Source organism: Pristiophorus japonicus, chromosome 20 (genome assembly GCF_044704955.1).
Source record: "Pristiophorus japonicus isolate sPriJap1 chromosome 20, sPriJap1.hap1, whole genome shotgun sequence".
Taxonomy (NCBI): domain Eukaryota; kingdom Metazoa; phylum Chordata; class Chondrichthyes; family Pristiophoridae; genus Pristiophorus; species Pristiophorus japonicus.
Genome location: NC_091996.1, coordinates 52,266,463 through 52,284,117, shown reverse-complemented (window position 1 = coordinate 52,284,117; position 17,655 = coordinate 52,266,463). Strand labels below are relative to the sequence as shown.

At 44.3% G+C, this 17,655-nt stretch overlaps 1 pseudogene; it reads right to left on the bottom strand.

The window, feature by feature from the left end:
- Positions 1–4,724: 4,724 nt before the first annotated feature.
- LOC139232745 (heme-binding protein 1-like) lies at positions 4,725–9,243 on the bottom strand (annotated as a pseudogene).
- Between the last annotated feature and the right edge of the window lie 8,412 nt (positions 9,244–17,655).

Here is a 17,655-nt window from a genome sequence, read left to right as displayed (position 1 = left end):
GAGTTATGAAAGGGAAATCATGTTTGACAAATTTTTGAGGTTGTAACTAGCAGAATAGACCAGTGAATGTGGTTTATTTGGATTTTCAGAAGGCATTCAATAAGGTGCCATACAAGAGGTTAGTGAACAAAATTAGAACTCATGGGATTAGGAGTAATATATTAGCATGGATTGGGGATTGGTTAACGGACCAAAAACAGAGAGTAGGAATAAACGTGTCATTTCCGGGTTGGCAGGCTGTAACTAGTGGGGTGCCGCAAGGATCGGTGCTTGGGTCCCAGTTATTCACAATCTATATCAATGATTTAGATGAGGGAACCAAATGTAATATGTCCAGATTTGCTGATGGTACAAAGCTAGGTGGGAATGTAAGTTGTGAGGAGGATGCAAAGAGATTTCATGGGGATATAGACAGGCTAAGTGAATGGGCAAGAACATGGCAAATTGAACATAATGTGAAAAAATGAGAAGTTATCCACTTTGGTAGAATATCTAGAAAAGCAGAGTATTTTTTTAATGGTGAGAGATTGCGAAGTGTTGCTGTTCAGAGGGACCTGTGTGTCCTTTTACACGAATCACTGAAAGTTAACACGCAGATACAGCAAGCAATTAAGAAAGAAAATGGACATCATGACAAGAGGATTTGAGTACATAAGAACATAAGAAATAGGAGCAGGAGTAGGCCATTTGGCCCATCGAGCCTGCTCCGCCATTTAATAAGATCATGGCTGAGCTGATCATGGGCTCAGCTCCACTTCCCTGCCCACTCCCCATAACCCTTTATTCCCTTATCGCTCAAAAATCTGTCTATCTCCAACTTAAATATATTCAATGACCCAGCCTCCACAGCTCTATGGGGTAGACAATTCCACAGATTTACAACCCTCTGAGAGAATAAATTCCTCCTCATCTCAATTTTGAATGGGCAACCCCTTCTTCTGAAACTATGTTTCCTAGTTCTAGAATCCCCTATGAGTGGAAATATTATTCTCATTGCATCTACCTTGTCGAGTCCCCTCATTATCTTATATGTTTCAATAAGATCACCTCTCATTCTTCTGAACTCCAATGAGTATAGGCCCAACCTACTCAACGTATCTTCATAAGACAACTCCCTCATCTCCGGAATCAACCTAGTGACCTTTCTCTGAACTGTCTCTAATGCAAGTATATCCTTTCTTAAATGAGACCAAAACTGTACACAGTACGCTAGGTGTGGCCTCACCAATACCCTGTACAGTTGTAGCAGGACTTCTCTGCTTTTATACTCCATCCCGTTTGCAATAAAGACCAACATTCCATTGGCCTTCCTGATTACTTGCTGTACCTGCATACTAACTTTTTGTGCTTCATGCACAAAGAACCCCAGGTCCCACTGTACTACAGCATTTTGTAATTTTTCTTGATTTAAATAATAATTAGCTTTTTTATTTTTTCTGCCAAAGTGGATAACCTCACACTATCCCACATTATATTCCATCTGCCAAATTGTTGCCCACTTAGCCTGTCTATATCCCTTTGCAGATTTTTTGTGTCCTCCTCACAACTTGCCTTCCCACCCATCTTTGTATCGTTAGCAAACGTGGTTACATTACATTCGGTCCCTTCATCCAAGTCATTAATATAGATTGTAAATAGTTGAGGCCCCAGCACCATTCCCTGTGGCACCCCACTAGTTACTGTTTGACAACTGGAAAATGACCCATTTATCCTGACTCTCTGTTTTCTGTTAGTTAGCCAATCCTTTATCCATTCTAATATATTACCACCAACTTTAATCTTGTGCTGTAACCTTTTATGTGGCACCTTATCGAATGCCTTCTGGAAATCCAAATACACCACATCCACTGGTTCCCCCTATCCACCCTGCCCGTTACATCCTCAAAGAACCCCAGCAAATTTTTCAAACATGATTGATGTGTATAAGTATAAGAGTAAATACGCCTTATGGCAATTATATAAGGTCCTGGTGAGACCGCACCTGTTGTATTGTGTACAGTTTTGGCTCATTACCAAAGAAAGGATATACTTGCCATTGAAGGAGTGCAACAAAGGTTCACCAGACTTATTCCTGGGATGGGGGGGATTGTCCTATGAGGAGAGACTGAGTAGACTAGGCCTATATTCTCTAGAGTTTAGAAGAATGAGAGATGATCTAATTGAAACATACAAAATTCTTATCGGGCTTGACAGGGTAGATGCAGGGAGGATGTTTCCTCTGGCTGAGGAGTCTAGAACCAGGGGTCACAGTCTCAGAATAAGGGATCGGCCATTTAGGACTGAGATGAGGAGAAACTTCTTCACTCAGTGGGTGGTGAATCTCTGGAATTCTTTATCCCAGAGGGCTGTGGAGGCTCAGTGAGTATATTCAGATGGAGAGCAATAGATTTTTGGATATTAATGGAATCAAGGCATAGGGGGATAGTGCAAAAAAGTGTTGAGGTAGAAGATCAACCATGATCTTATTGAATGGCGGTGCAGGCTTGAGGGGCCGAATGGCCTACTCCTGCTCTTAACTCTTATGTTCATATGTTATACATCTGTACACTTTGGTATGTGTGAGCTAGTAACCAATCCAGGTGAGTTTGCAACATGGCATATCAAAGAATTGCTGAAAGTGAACCTATTTATAGACCTAGATGGACAATATCAGATGATTTGCTCGAAACTGATCAATTCTGAGATTATTGTTATGTGTCTTATGCGACTGCACCGGTAGATGGCTATGTCACACGAAATACATTCCATTCTCACTGGAATTTGGCTGGTGGTTCATTTCTCATCAGTGGAAGCTAAGACAATTTTACAATTATAAACATCACACCGTAACAGAATTATATCAGCTGATACGCAGACATGTTGGCTCCAAACTAGCTATATTTCTTGCATAAATGCTTTGATGCTTCTTAAATTGCATTTACCTGAAACTCTGTTGCTTACTTAGCATTCTGCTGTGGAATCCGAAGAACCTAATCTAAACAATGTGTTAGCCTCGATCACACAGAGTACATTCTCATGATACAAAGATAGTAATACCGACTTCTGTACTGTTAAGCTGTTTTTCCTATTATATTACACACTATCCTTAATTTTCTTTTTTCTATGTGTTCGGTGGTTTAAAATGTTGCAGTTCCCACAGCTCCCATGTTATTGATGGTTGGATTAAGCACAGACATCTTCAGAATTCTTAAGTTGTCATCTCTCATTTAGTTACACTGAATTCTCTGAGTTATGTTGTGATGCTGTAACACAATCTGACTCCTTTTGTCACACTAATTGGACAACAGACAGCTAAGGCGGATCCTAAATGCACTGTATTTGAAATCATATCTATCTTATGCAGCAATTTTCAAGCCTATTCAATTAAAGAGAGGGGAGCTTGGTCAGAAAATCCATCAGCTTGCGGTTAAATATGCTTTCAATTCTAAGTTATATACAGACGGCCCAAACACATTAATATTGGAATGTCATAGTCAATGAAAAAAAATCAATCATTTTACTAGGAAACTGCATGTTCCATTATGTACGCATGCAACAATCTCTGGAAAAAGCGGGATCGAATGCTTCCTTTTCATGCTTACCTTGAAACGATTTTCATTTGTAAAGAGTTTCTACAGAAAAATTCACCCATGTTTCCCATTCAGTTTGTCACTTTACGAACTGTCTCAGTACTGTACATGAATGAAGATTAGTACAGACAGAACTGTACATAATAGCAGCCTGATTAAAACAATTCTACGGAGATCCAGGCATCAATGGAGCACAATAAGGAATCAGTTTGCAAAGAATGCAGTAATTACAAAATGAAGTGATGTGAAACTGATTTGTCTCATTTTTTTTTAAATCTGGCATCTACAGATGTAGTAAAAATGAAAATGAATTTAAAAAGGTGAATGCTATATTTTAAAATATATTTCTGTTCAACTGCCCTGTGTTTAAATTCAAACTGGGGGGCTCAATATTATACATAAGAAAAAAGCCACCGAGAGAAAGTAAATAATGATATGGTGATAGCATTTACTGTTTGTGAATATTAATCCGGACATGTTTGTTACAAGAATTAATTTTATATTGCACTTGATGCAAGATGGAATATTCATTAAAAAAGGTACCGTGGAAGAAGGCAGCAATGTACAATTTAGGACGCTTTGTTGCAGTTGAATGGAATGTTTTCCTTGGGGCAGAAAACAGTTTGTCAATTTTATTTGGCTTTGTGTTCAAGTGCAATCATTCATGCAATTCAAATCTTGTGTTCTGTTTTAAAGTGCATCTCCAGGAACACTCAGACAGATGGAAGTAGCAGAAGATTACTTTAATAGCCTGTAAACTTTCATCTTCTGGTGTCAAATGGGGTCAGATTCAGCTGATTGGAGCTGACAGCGAGGAGGACAATGTAGTACAGGAGCCCGATTGGAAAAGCACACTGAGATAGAAAGGAAAATGCAGATTGCTAGGAGCATGAAAGCTCAAATACTTCAAAACAGACAACCTTCCATTCACCTAGCATCAACTCAGTCAGGCTTCCCCAAGTATTTTGCAATGGGAGATAGATTTTATTTTATACATTGTCTTGAGTGAGGCCACATCAAAATAAAGAGCAGAAATCGCATGCAAAATGTAAGGGGACTTCCACAATGATGACGTGATTACAGAAAATGCCATCAAGAGGAACTCCTTGTCCACAACAATCAAAAACGAAGACTCCATTTGACCTGAAAGATGACTCAAGACAAAATTAATACAATTGCGTCAAAAGGCAGTAGGGCCTCATCTTGAAATTGTGCTGGCCGGTAGTAAGCTATGGTTACTTCAGGCCGGAGTTCTGATCTGGTCGAGTTGGTGTGCACAGTGAACATAAACATAAGAACATAAGAATTATGAACAGGAGTAGGCCATCTAGCCCCTCGAGCCTGCTCCGCCATTCAACAAGATCATGGCTGATCTGGCCGTGGACTCAGCTCCACTTACCCGCCCGATCTCCATAACCCTTAATTCCCTTATTGGTTAAAAATCTATCGATCTGTGACTTGAATACATTCAATAAGCTAGCCTCAACTGCTTCCTTGGGCAGATAATTCCACAGCTTCACAACCCTCTGGGAGAAGAAATTCCTTCTCAACTCGGTTTCAAGTTGGCTCCCCCATATTTTGAGGTTGTGCCCCCTAGTTCTAGTCTCCCCGACCAGTGGAAACAACCTCTCTGCCTCTATCTTGTCTATCCCTTCTATTATTTTAAATGTTTCTATAAGATCACCCCTCATCCTTCTGAACTCCAATGAGTAAAGACCCAGTCTACTCAATCTATCATCATAGGGTAACCCCCTCATCTCCGGAATCAGCCTAGTGAATCATCTCCGTACCCCCTCCAAAGCCAGTATATCCTTCCTTAAGTAAGGTGACCAAAATTGCACGCAGTACTCCAGGTGCGGCCTCACCAATACCCTATACAGTTGCAGAAGGACCTCCTTGCTTTTGTACTCCATCCCTCTCGCAATGAAGGCCAACATTACATTTGCCTTCCTGATTACCTGCTGCACCTGCAAACTAACTTTTTGGGATTCATGCACAAGAACCCCCAGGTCCCTTTGCACCGCAGCATGTTGTAATTTCTCCCCATTCAAATAATATTCCCTTTTACTGTTTTTTTTCCCCAAGGTGGATGACCTCACACTTTCCGACATTGTATTCCATCTGCCAAATCTTAGCCCATTCGTTTAACCTATCTAAATCTCTTTGCAGCCGCTCTGTATCCTCTACACAACCCGCTTTCCCACTAATCTTTGTGTCATCTGCAAATCTTGTTACACTACACTCTGTCCCTTCTTCCAGGTCATCTATGTATATTGTGAACAGTTGTGGTCTCAGCACCGATCCCTGTGGCACACCACTAACCACCGATTTCCAACCCGAAAAGGACCCATTTATCCCGACTCTGCTTTCTGTTAGCCAGCCAATTCTCTATCCATGCTAATACATTTCCACTGACTCCGCGTACCTTTATCTTCTGCAGTAACCTTTTGTGTGGCACGTTATCGAATGCCTTTTGGAAATCTAAATACACCACATCCATCGGTACACCTCTATCCACCATGCTCGTTATATCCACAAAGAATTCCAGTAAATTAGTTAAACATGATTTCCCATTCATGAATCCATGCTGCGCCTGCTTGATTGCACTGTTCCTATCTAGATGTCCCGCTATTTCTTCTTTAATGATAGCTTCAAGCATTTTCCCCACTACAGATGTTAAACTAACTGGCCTATAGTTACCTGCCTTTTGTCTGCCCCCTTTTTTAAACAGTGGCGTTACATTAGCTGCTTTCCAATCCGCTGGTACCTCCCCAGAGTCCAGAGAATTTTGGTAGATTATAACGAATGCATCTGCTATAACTTCCACCATCTCTTTTAATACCTTGGGATGCATTTCATCAGGGCCAGGGGACTTGTCTACCTTGAGTCCCATTAGCCTGTCCAGCACTACCCCCCTAGTGATAGTGATTGTCTCAAGGTCCTCCCTTCCCACATTCCTGTGACCAGCAATTTCTGGCATGGTTTCTGTGTCTTCCACTGTGAAGACCGAAGCAAAATAATTGTTTAAGGTTTCAGCCATTTCCACATTTCCCATTATTAAATCCCCCTTCTCATCTTCTAAGCAACCAACATTTACTTTAGTCACTCTTTTCCGTTTTATATATCTATAAAAGCTTTTACTATCCGTTTTTATGTTTTGCGCAAGTTTTCCTTCGTAATCTATCTTTCCTTTCTTTATTGCTTTCTTAGTCATTCTTTGCTGTTGTTTAAAATTTTTCCAATCTTCTATTTTCCCACTAACCTTGGCCACCTTATACGCATTGGTTTTTAATTTGATACTCTCCTTTATTTCCTTGGTTATCCACGGCTGGTTATCCCTTCTCTTACCGCCCTTCTTTTTCACTGGAATATATTTTTGTTGAGCACTATGAAAGAGCTCCTTAAAAGTCCTCCACTGTTCCTCAATTGTGCCACCGTTTAGTCTGTGTTTCCAGTCTACTTTAGCCAACTCTGCCCTCATCCCACTGTAGTCCCCTTTGTTTAAGCATAGTATGCTCGTTTGAGACACTACTTCCTCACCCTCAATCTGTATTACAAGGGTTGGAGGAGCGCAGACATCGCCGGGGGCCGGGGGGGTGCTGGGGGGGATTGTGGAGGTGGGGAGGGGTGGGGCCATGGAGGGATTTGGGGATAAAAATGATAATTTTGAAATCGAGGCGTTGCAAAAATTCGAACGCAGAATATTATCTGAATGGTGGAAAATTAGGAAAAGGCAAGGTGCAGAGAGACCTGGGTGTCATGGTACATCAGTCATTGAAAGTTGGCATGCAGGTACAGCAGGTGGTTAATAAGGCAAATGGTATGTTGGCCTTCATAGCTCGGTGATTTGAGTAGAGGAGCAGGGAGGTCTTACTGCAGTTGTAGAGGGCCTTAGTGAGGCCTCACCTGGAATATTGTGTTCAGTTGTGGTCTCCTAATCTGATGAAGGACATTCTTGTTATTGAGGGAGTGCAGCGAAGGTTCACCAGACTGATTCCAGGGATGGCTTGACTGACATATGAGGAGAGACTGGATCGACTGGACCTGTATTCACTGGAGTTTAGAAGGATGAGAGGGGATCTCATAGAAACACACAAAATTCTGACGGGACTGGACAGGTTAGATACAGGAAGAATGTTCCCAATGTTGGGGAAGTCCAGAACCAGGGGACATAGTCTAAGGATAAGGGGTAAGCCATTTAGGACTGAGATGAGGAGAAACTTCTTCACTCAGATCGTTTTTAATCTGTGGAATTCCCTACTGCAGAGAGTTGTTGATGCCAGTTCATTGGATATATTCAAGAGGGAGTTAGCTATTGCCCTTACGGCTAAAGGGATCAAAGGGTATGGAGAGAAAGCAGGAAAGGGGTACTGAAGTGAATGATCAGCCATGATCTTATTGAATGGTGGTGCAGGCTCGAGGGGCCGAATGGCCTATTCCTGCACCTATTTTTCTATGTTTCTATGTTTCTAAATTCAACCATACTGTGATCACTCATTCCGAGAGGATCTTTTACTCGGAGATCGTTTATTATTCCTGTCTCATTACACAGGACCAGATCTAAGATAGCTTGCTCCCTTGTAGGTTCTGTAACATACTGTTCTAAGAAACAATCCCGTATGCGTTCTATGAATTCCTCCTCCAGGCTACCCCGTGCGATTTGATTTGACCAATCGATATGTAGGTTAAAATCCCCCATGATTACTGCCGTTCTTTTTTCACATGCCTCCATTATTCCCTTGATTATTGCCCGCCCCACCGTGAAGTTATTATTTGGGGGCCTATAAACTACACCCACCAGTGACTTTTTCCCCTTACTATCTCTAATCTCCACCCACAATGATTCAACATTTTGTTCATTAGAGCCAATATCGTCTCTCACAGCTGCCCTGATATCATCCTTTATTAAAAGAGCTACCCCACCTCCTTTCCCTTCTTGTCTATCTTTCCGAATCGTCAGATACCCCTGTTTGTTTAATTCCCAGTCTTGGCCACCCTGCAACCACGTTTCTGTAATGGCCACCAAATCATACCCATTTGTAATGATTTGTGCCGTCAACTCATTTACTTTATTTCAAATGCTGCGTGCCTTTAGGTAGAGTGTTTTAATACTAGTTTTTAAACCATGATTTTTAGTTTTGACCCCTCCTGCAGCACCTTTACATTCAGTGGCCCTTTTTGTTTTTTGCCTTGGTGCCAATAGGCAGTGTCATTCCCAGGGAGAGACCTGATGAGTTTTGTTGGCATATGTATTTCATAAATCTCAGCCAAATGCTCTGTTCATAGCGTGATTCACACTGGGTTACACAAGCCCACTTGACTTTTTCGTATTGACGCTTTTCATACAGTAATTCATCAGCATTTTTTTAATGACCTATTGATGTAAATGGGACCATCTCCTTGTTTTGAGATTGGTTGTTTCTTGTCATTTGTTGGATTGGTTCTGCCATGTCCCTTGACACATCCACCTGATGCCCACGGCCGATGTTTTGCGATTACGCCAGGAGACCGCCCTCATCTTTTCGTTCTCCTCTTGTTCGATCTCCTCTTCTCCATTGACGGTGTAAACCAAATCCGAGCTCTGACCTTCAGTCACCGAGTCTAGATCCTCCAAGCTGATCAGCAATCGACCCACCTCTGCACCACTTCCAGGTCTACAGCCTTGATGTTCCATCTGTGCAGTCCTAAACTCGGAACAGAGCACTCTTTACACCGATCGCAGTTTGTTTTTGTTTTTGTCACCAGTCGGAGCTTGCAGAGGCAAATTGCTGTAGAGAAAGGTGGCCTGCTCATGTAGTTTACACTAGACCCTTTAATGCCATCACTAATTAAGAGTCAATTCTACAAGAGATAAACCAGTTAGCAGAGCACCTAGACTCTCCTGAGTGGCTCCAGCAGGATACCTTTATAGTAGCTGGTTACAACAACCCTGCTGCTCCAAACTGTCAGAATGAGATATGGTTTATTCAGAGACCTTGAGCAAATCATTCATATCTGGTATGGAATACAGACCTTGTGCAGTGACCCATTTTGTGAAAATGCGAGTGTAATATGTGATAGCATGAGCTTAAATGTAAACTTGCATAAGTAACTGAAATGTATGCAACCTTCATGTAACTGTAACCTTCATGTAACAACACTGTACACTGTATACACCTAAGAAATGCACATCTTGACCACAGGGGGTAAACGTGTGGGAGACACTCCTCATCTGGTTATCCAGGTATATAAAGGGAGGTCCCACGCAGGGTCATCACTTTTTCGTCCTGTGAATAAAGGTACAGGTCACAGATTATCCTTGTCTCCAGTATGTGCCTTGTGTTGATTTACAGTAGAGTGTAAGGACACAACATTTGGCGACGAGAAACGGGAATCAACGACTCACGAGAATGGCCACCGGTAGCACAGAGGAATGGTACTGCGTTGGTGAGGACTGGGACGATTTAGTTGAGAGGCTCCAGCAGAGCTTTGTCATGAAGGACTGGCTGGGAGCGGCAGCGGCTGACAAGCGAAAGGCGCATCTACTGACCAGCTATGGACCTAAGACGTTAAGACGTACGCGCAGATGAAAGACCTGCTCGCACCCGAGAAGCCGGCAGACAAGACCTTTGAGGAGCTCAGCAAACTGATCGGTGAGCACTTCAAAACGGCGAGTAGTATACACATGGCTCGACACCGATTCTATACACACCGACGTCGGGAAGGACAGAGCATACCGGACTTCGTTGCGGACCTTCGGCGCTTGGCCAGCCTCTGGAAGTTCACAGAAGCCTGCGGGGGGGGGGGGGGGGGGGGGAGATGTTAAGAGATTTCTTTATTGAGGGCATTGGTCATGCCGGGATTTTCGGAAAGCTAATTGAGACCAAGGACTTGACCTTAGAAGTGGCGGCATTGATGGCTCAGACCTTCATGGCGGGGGAGGAGGAAACCAAGACAATATACGCATGCAACTCTGCTTCCAACGTGGCGATGGATCAGGGAGTTAACATTGTAAACACGACTCAGAACCCCATAGGCAGGCAAGGGCAATTCAACACCACCCAGGCAGCAACAGACTCTAGGGTGGGTCCGCAACAGAGACAATGGCAGGTTGAACGGACATTTACACCATCACAAGGGACAATACGTCCCGGGATGGGGCCATTGACACCCATGAACAGAGTGCTCAAGAGTAATCAAAGAGACAATCAGAGAGGAATGCCTGGTAACAGCTCTTTTGTTCACAACAATCTCAGCCCCTGCTGGAGGTGCGGGGGAAGACATGTTGCGAAAACCTGCAGGTTTCAACAATTTATCTGCAGAAATTGTAACTTCAGTGGACATTAAGCCAGAATGTGCAGGAAGCCCGTGGCGAGGCTGGTTTACAAAGCGGATGAACCACAAGAGGGGTCTGCAAGGCAGGGTTATGCTTGGGACACAGCAATGGACGCTGAAGTTCAGCGGGTTCAGTTGGCAAACATCTACAGCTCATACACAAAGACGCTACCTATGATGATGAGAGTACTGTTAAACAGCATCCTGGTACACATGGAGCTGGACACAGGAGCCAGCCAGTCACTTATGAGTGTACAACAATTCGAGAAACTATTGCCACTCAGAGCTAGCAGACCCAAACTAGAACGCATTGACACGCAATTACGGACATACACCAAAGAAATCATCCCAGTGCTCGGCAGTACAATGTTGGTGGTCACACATAATGGATCATAGAACTGGCTGCCACTCTGGACTGTCCCGGGAAATGGTTCCGCGCTTTTGGGGAGGAGCTGGCTAGCCGAGATGAACTGAAAATGGGGGATGTGCACGCCATTTCATCTGTGCAGCGAAGTTCATGCTCACAGGTCCTACAGAAATTTAAGTCACTATTTCAACCTGGTGTCGGGGCTTTCAAAGGTACCAAAGTAGTGATACGCATCAACCTGGACGCCAGACCAGTGCACCATACAGCCAGAGCTATGCCGTATGTCATGTGGGAGAAAATTGAGAGTGAGTTGGACAGGTTGCTAAGAGAGGGCATAATTTCGCCCGTTGAATTTAGTGACTGGGCATGCCCCATCGTCCCTGTCCTAAAAACAGATGGCTCTGTGGTGACTACAAGACCACCATCAACCGAGTGTCACTACAAGAGCAATACCCACTTCTGAGAGCGGAGGATCTTTTTGCCACGCTGGCAGGCAGCAAGCTGTTCACCAAGTTGGACCTCGCTTCAGCCTACATGACCCAGGAACTAGCCGAAGAATCCAAGCTACTGACCACCATCACCACGCACAAGGGGCTGTTTGTCTACAACAGGTGTCCATTTGGCATTCGTTCAGCTGCCGGTATCTTTAAAAAGAACATGGAAAGCCTGTTAAAATGCACCCCTGGAACAATCGTATTTCAGGACATCTTTATCACGGGTCGAGACACCGACGAACACCTCCACAACCTAGAAGAGGTGCTACGCCGACTGGACCGGGTAGGCCTGCGACTAAAGAAGTCCAAGTGTGTGTTTTTGGCCCCAGAGGTCAAGTTTTTGGGCAGGAGGGTTGCCGCAGACAGGATCCGGCCTACCGAATCCAAAACGGAGGCGATCCGTCGTGTGCCCAGGCCCGGAAACACATCGGAGTTGCGTTCATTTCTGGGACTATTGAACTATTTTGTGAACTTTCTGCCGAATTTAAGCACATTGTTGGAGCCGCTACACGTGCTCCTACGTAAGGGTTGCGATTGGTTTTGGGGGGACTGTCAGGAACGGGCTTTCAATCAGGCGCGGAACCTGCTTTATTCTAAAAAGCTATTGACCCTGTACAACCTCTGTAAGAAATTGGTTTTGACATGTGATGCATCGTCCTATGGGGTTGGATGCGTGTTGCAGCAGAGTAACATTGAGGGCCAACTCCAACCTGTGGCTTATGCTTCCAGGTCGCTCTCCCAAGCAGTATGGCGATATGGGATGGTTGAAAAGGAAGCACTCGCATGTGTCTACGCGGTGAAAAAAATGCACCAGTACCTTTTTGGCAGAAGGTTCGAGTTAAAAACGGATCACAATCCATTAACATCCCTGTTGTCTGACAGCAAAGCTGTCAATGCCAATGCGTCAGCTTGCATACAGCATTGGGCTCTCACGCTGGCTGCGTATGACTACACCATATGGCACTGGCCAGGCACCGAAAATTGTGCTGACACGCTCAGCAGGCTTCCACTGGCCACCACTGAAGGGGCAGTAGAGCAAAGCACTGAGATGATCATGGCTGTCGATGCTTTCAACAGCGCAGGCTCCCCCATCACAGCCCGCCAGATCAAAATCTGAACCAACAGAGATCCCCTCCTATCCTTGATTAAGAAATGTGTCCTGACTGGGGATTGGGCGCCCGCACACAGAGCATACCCTGAAGAGGTCAGACCGTTTCACAGACGGATGGATGAACTCTCCATCCAAGCCGACTGCCTACTATGGAGCAGCCGGGTAGTCATGCCCCAGAAGGGAAGGGAAGCATTCATCAGGGAACTCCACAGCGAGCACCCAGGCATTGTGCTAATGAAGGTCTTTGCCCGGTCACATGTATGGTGGCCGGGAATTGATGCAGACCTGGAACACTGTGTTCGCAGGTGCATGACGTGTGCCCAGCTGGGCAATGCCCCCGTGAGTCTGGCCCACCAAGACATGTTTACGTATTCACGTAGACTACACGGGCCCATTCATGGGGAAAATGTTCCTCATTGTTGTTGATGCGTACTCGAAATGGATCGAGTGCATCATATTGAATTCGTGCACGACATCCACCACTGTGGAGAGTCTTTGCGACCCACAGCTTGCCGTACATCCTGGTTAGCAACAAGACCTGTGCTTCACTAGCTATGAATTCCGGGAGTTCATGTCGGGTAGTGGCACCAAACATGTCAGGACAGTACCGTTCAAGCCAGCTTCCAATGGCCAGGCGGAACGTGCGGTCCAAATCATAAAACAAGGCATGCTCCGGATTCAAGGACCCTCCCTCCAATGTCGCCTATCGCACCTTCTGCTGGCCTACAGGTCCCGACCGCATTCACTCACGGGAGTCCCGCCAGCGGAACTACTCATGAAACGCACACTTAAAACTCGGCTGTCCCTCATTCACCCAGTCCTGTCAGACATTGTTAAGGGCAAGCGCCAGTCCCAAAATGATCGTAACTCAAAGGGGAGATGTATAGAAATCGATGACCCTGTATTTGTTCTTAATCACGCTTTGGTGCCCAATTGGCTTGCGGGTACTGTAATTGGCAAAGAGAGGAATACGGTCATAGTGGTCAACTTAACAATGGACAGATATGCCGTAAGCATCTGAACCAAGTAAAAAAAAAAAGGTTCAGCATGGACACTCAGGAACCTGAGGAAAATCATGAGATGCTGCCCACACCACTGCCAGTGAACGAGCAACAGAACCTTCAGCAGCATGCACAGTCCCTGCAGCCAGCCCGGACGAGCCAGAATCACCACAGAGACGCATGCCAAGGATCAACAACCAGAGCCCCATTGCGGCGCTCCACGAGAGAGCGTCGACCGCCTGAAAGACTCAATCTTTGACCCAAAGGCGTTGGGGGGGAGTTAATATCATGTATGTAACCTTAATGTAACTGTAACCTTCATGTATCAACACTGTGCATGTATAAACCTAAGAAATGCACACCTTGACCACAGGGGGTGAACTTGTGGGAGACACTCCTCACCTGGTCATCCAGGTATAGAAAGGGAGGTCCCACGCAGGGTCATCACTTCTTGGTCTTGTGAATAACGGTACAGGTCACAGAGTGACCTTGTCTCCAGTATGTGCCTCGTGTTGATTTACAGTAGAGTGTAAGGACACAACAGTAACAACTCAAAACCCCAGCACAATGGGCTCAAGTTACGGCCCGAGTTGCTTCTATTTTTTTGGAGCAACTAGTTTAGAATGGAGCATCTTAGAAATTGCAATTCTCAGCATTTAATTTGCTCCAGTTCTAGTGGGTTAAAATAGTTTCATTTTAGGACAGATTTATTTTTTCAAAAGGAGGCGTGTCCAGCCACTTACGCCTGTTTTGCAAGTTTAGGCAGCGAAAACGTACTCCAAATTAACTTAGACTGGAGTAAATGTAGATTTTTGTATGCTCAGAACAACCTTGCCTACACTTATAAATCAGGCGTAGGGAACGAGAGATGGGGGGGAAGGGGAGTTTACAAATATTAAACACTTCACTTTTATAAATAAAAAGCCATCATCAATAATAAATGATAAATAAATCAATAAATCAACCAATAAATCAATCAAAAAAAATTAAAAAATTAAAAAAATTATTAAAAATCAATCAATAAAAAAAAATTAAGTTTCTACTCGTCTACTGCAGCACCGGGAGCTCCTCAACAGCGTGCTGGGACGGGACGCTCCCCCCCAGAGTCTCTCTCTCTCTCTGTCAGTGTCTCTCTTTCTGTCTCTGTCAGTGTCTCTCTGTGTTTCTGACAGCGACGGCTGGGGGGGGGGGGGGGGAAGAGAGGTGAGGAGGGGGAGGGAGGGGGAGGGAGGGGGAGAGGAGGGAGGAGGAGAGGAGGGGGACGATGGGGCAGGCCCAGACACTAACGCATGGTGTAACTGGTGTCAAATGGGTGGGAATAATCTGAATAATCTGAGATGGCAGAAGCAATTTGTGTAAAAATTCGTGAGGTAACAGAATGTATAGAACGTTTCACAAGGAAGGACATATTAACCTTCCCTCACCTGAAGTTGGATTTGTGCACCTGCTGCAGAGCTCTGCCTGCTGGGAACACATATCAGGAAATTGGGCATGGAGATCAGAGAACACCACAAGGATTTCTGTCTGCAGTGTATTTGCTTCGTGGGTTCCTTACTTAAGGATTCATAGCTACACATTTGCTATAAAAAAGTAGCTGGTTTATTAGAAAAGGTTTAACAATTAAACTGAACACTACCAGTTCATCCATCAGGGTCACAACTGCATGCCTCATCGTGGAGAACCTGAACTCAATTAACTGGGTTTTACTAAGGCTTTTGAACATCATGTGACTGGCTAAGCCACTCACAGTGCAACAGCTCCACAAGCCTGTGAGCATGCTCACAGGTGCATACATTACACTGTCCACAACAGCTGGGAAATGCTACAAGATTGCTGACGCGCGCACCTAAATTACCAATGTGTGCACCCAGCAGAGCACAAACTCTGCACTGGAACCATAATTTGGTCAAATGTACTGCATTGTGTCTTGTAGTAACAGTTTGTAATTGTGTAATAACACAGCAACAAAATTGAGTTACTTCTTTGAATCAAAATAATTGGTAGAACAGGGTCACATGTATGCGACTGACGCATCCATGTGATCCTTCTCAGACCCAATGGACAAACAATTGCTGTTGACTGCGCAGAAAACAAGAAGCTAATTAATTATATTCACAAGTAAGAGAGCCCGCAGTGAATCAATATGTGACAATCACAGGGGATTTCAGCGGCCCAGAAGTTAAGTCAACACATTAAAGATGAGCAAGAGAGATGGGCAGCACAAGCATGGGCACCCGTTTTACAATGGGGCCATTTTGGTGTGGAAAAGTAGTTGGACTGTGAGCGGTGCCTTTAGTTTGTTGGCAAATGGCAATACCATCGAAGAGTTTGATGTCACCACTTGAAAATTGAAGGCCAGTTGAGCATGCTTTTTGCACGCTGGCCGCATTTGTGTGGATAAAAAGTAAATGTCAGAAGTGGGATTGGAAACCACGTCGCTAGAAGTGGGTTTGGCACCCACGTCCCAGAATACACCAACCTTTGGTAAGGTAAGGATTACAGTCTTTGAGTTTGGCACCTTAAACCACTCGGCCACCCTGACAATGAACCGACTGTAACTGCAGAAAAATGTGCTCCAAATTCTGCACATTTACTGAGTTGCATCACAATCCTTCCTCCTGTGCAATCACCCTGCATTCGATCATACAGGTGATAAATAAGTCTATTGTAAGAAGGAGTCACCCGATGATGCAAAGAGAGGCTCAAAATGATTAAATGCAGAAAGTTCTAAGCAGACAGATTGTTCAGGGAAATGGGCAAGGGTTTCTTTACTTTTGTCCTCTGCCAAAACAGATGAAGGTTGCTTGGCAAAGGTGAATGCCACAGGTAGCAAAAACAAGTTAAGTAAAAGGAATTGGAACAAATTGATAATTAATGAATGAAATAAATCCTAAAAAAAAGTACGGTCATGTTAAACTGTGAAGCAGGGCTCAAGAAAATTGGGAATTAAGAAATGACACAGCGAAGTAGGTTTCTTGGGCAGCAGGGATTAAATGACAGTATCTTGGGCAGGTGATGTGGTGCGGGCAACAAAGTTATAAACAAAGTAAATGAGCTGGGGAAACAAGCAAGTTGGGGAACAAATGTAATAAATTTTAACAAGTCATCATCATAGGCAGTCTCTCGAAATTGAAGAAGACTTGTTTCCACTCTAAAAGTGAGTTCTCAGGTGACTGTGCAGTCTAATACGGGAACTACAGTCTCTGTCACAGGTGGGACAGACAGTCATTGGACGAAAGGGTGGGTGGGGAGCCTGGTTTGCCGCATGCTCCTTCCGCTTGTTTTCCGCATATTCTTGGCGACGAGACTCGAGATGCTCAGCGCCCTCCCGGATGCTCTTCCTCCAATTAGAGTGGTCTTTGGCCGGGGACTCCCAGGTGTCAGTGGGGATGCTGCACCTAATCAAGGAGGCTTTGAGGGTGTCCTTGAGGTGGCATTGTGGCAAATCAGGAATCAGAAATAAGGAATTAATGAAAGCCATTTTTTTCATGGGTTGGGGAAAACAGAAATGGGGATTAAGTAGAAGAAAAGTTTAAATGAATTGAAAATGAAAGAAAAATATTACAACAGGGTATGCTGTCTCACAATGTTTGACCTATTCAGCTGGTGATAGGAGTTCAGAGTTGGGAGATGGAGCTGGGCGTGTTTGGGCACTTGGACAGAATTAAGAAGTCAGCAAATGTTCATAAACAGTGAAAACATTGGAACAAAGTGTTTAATAAAAGTGTCAAAGCATTATGCCACCCCTTGACACTGAGATGTAACACTCAGGCCTGACCAAATTATGACACAAGTATGT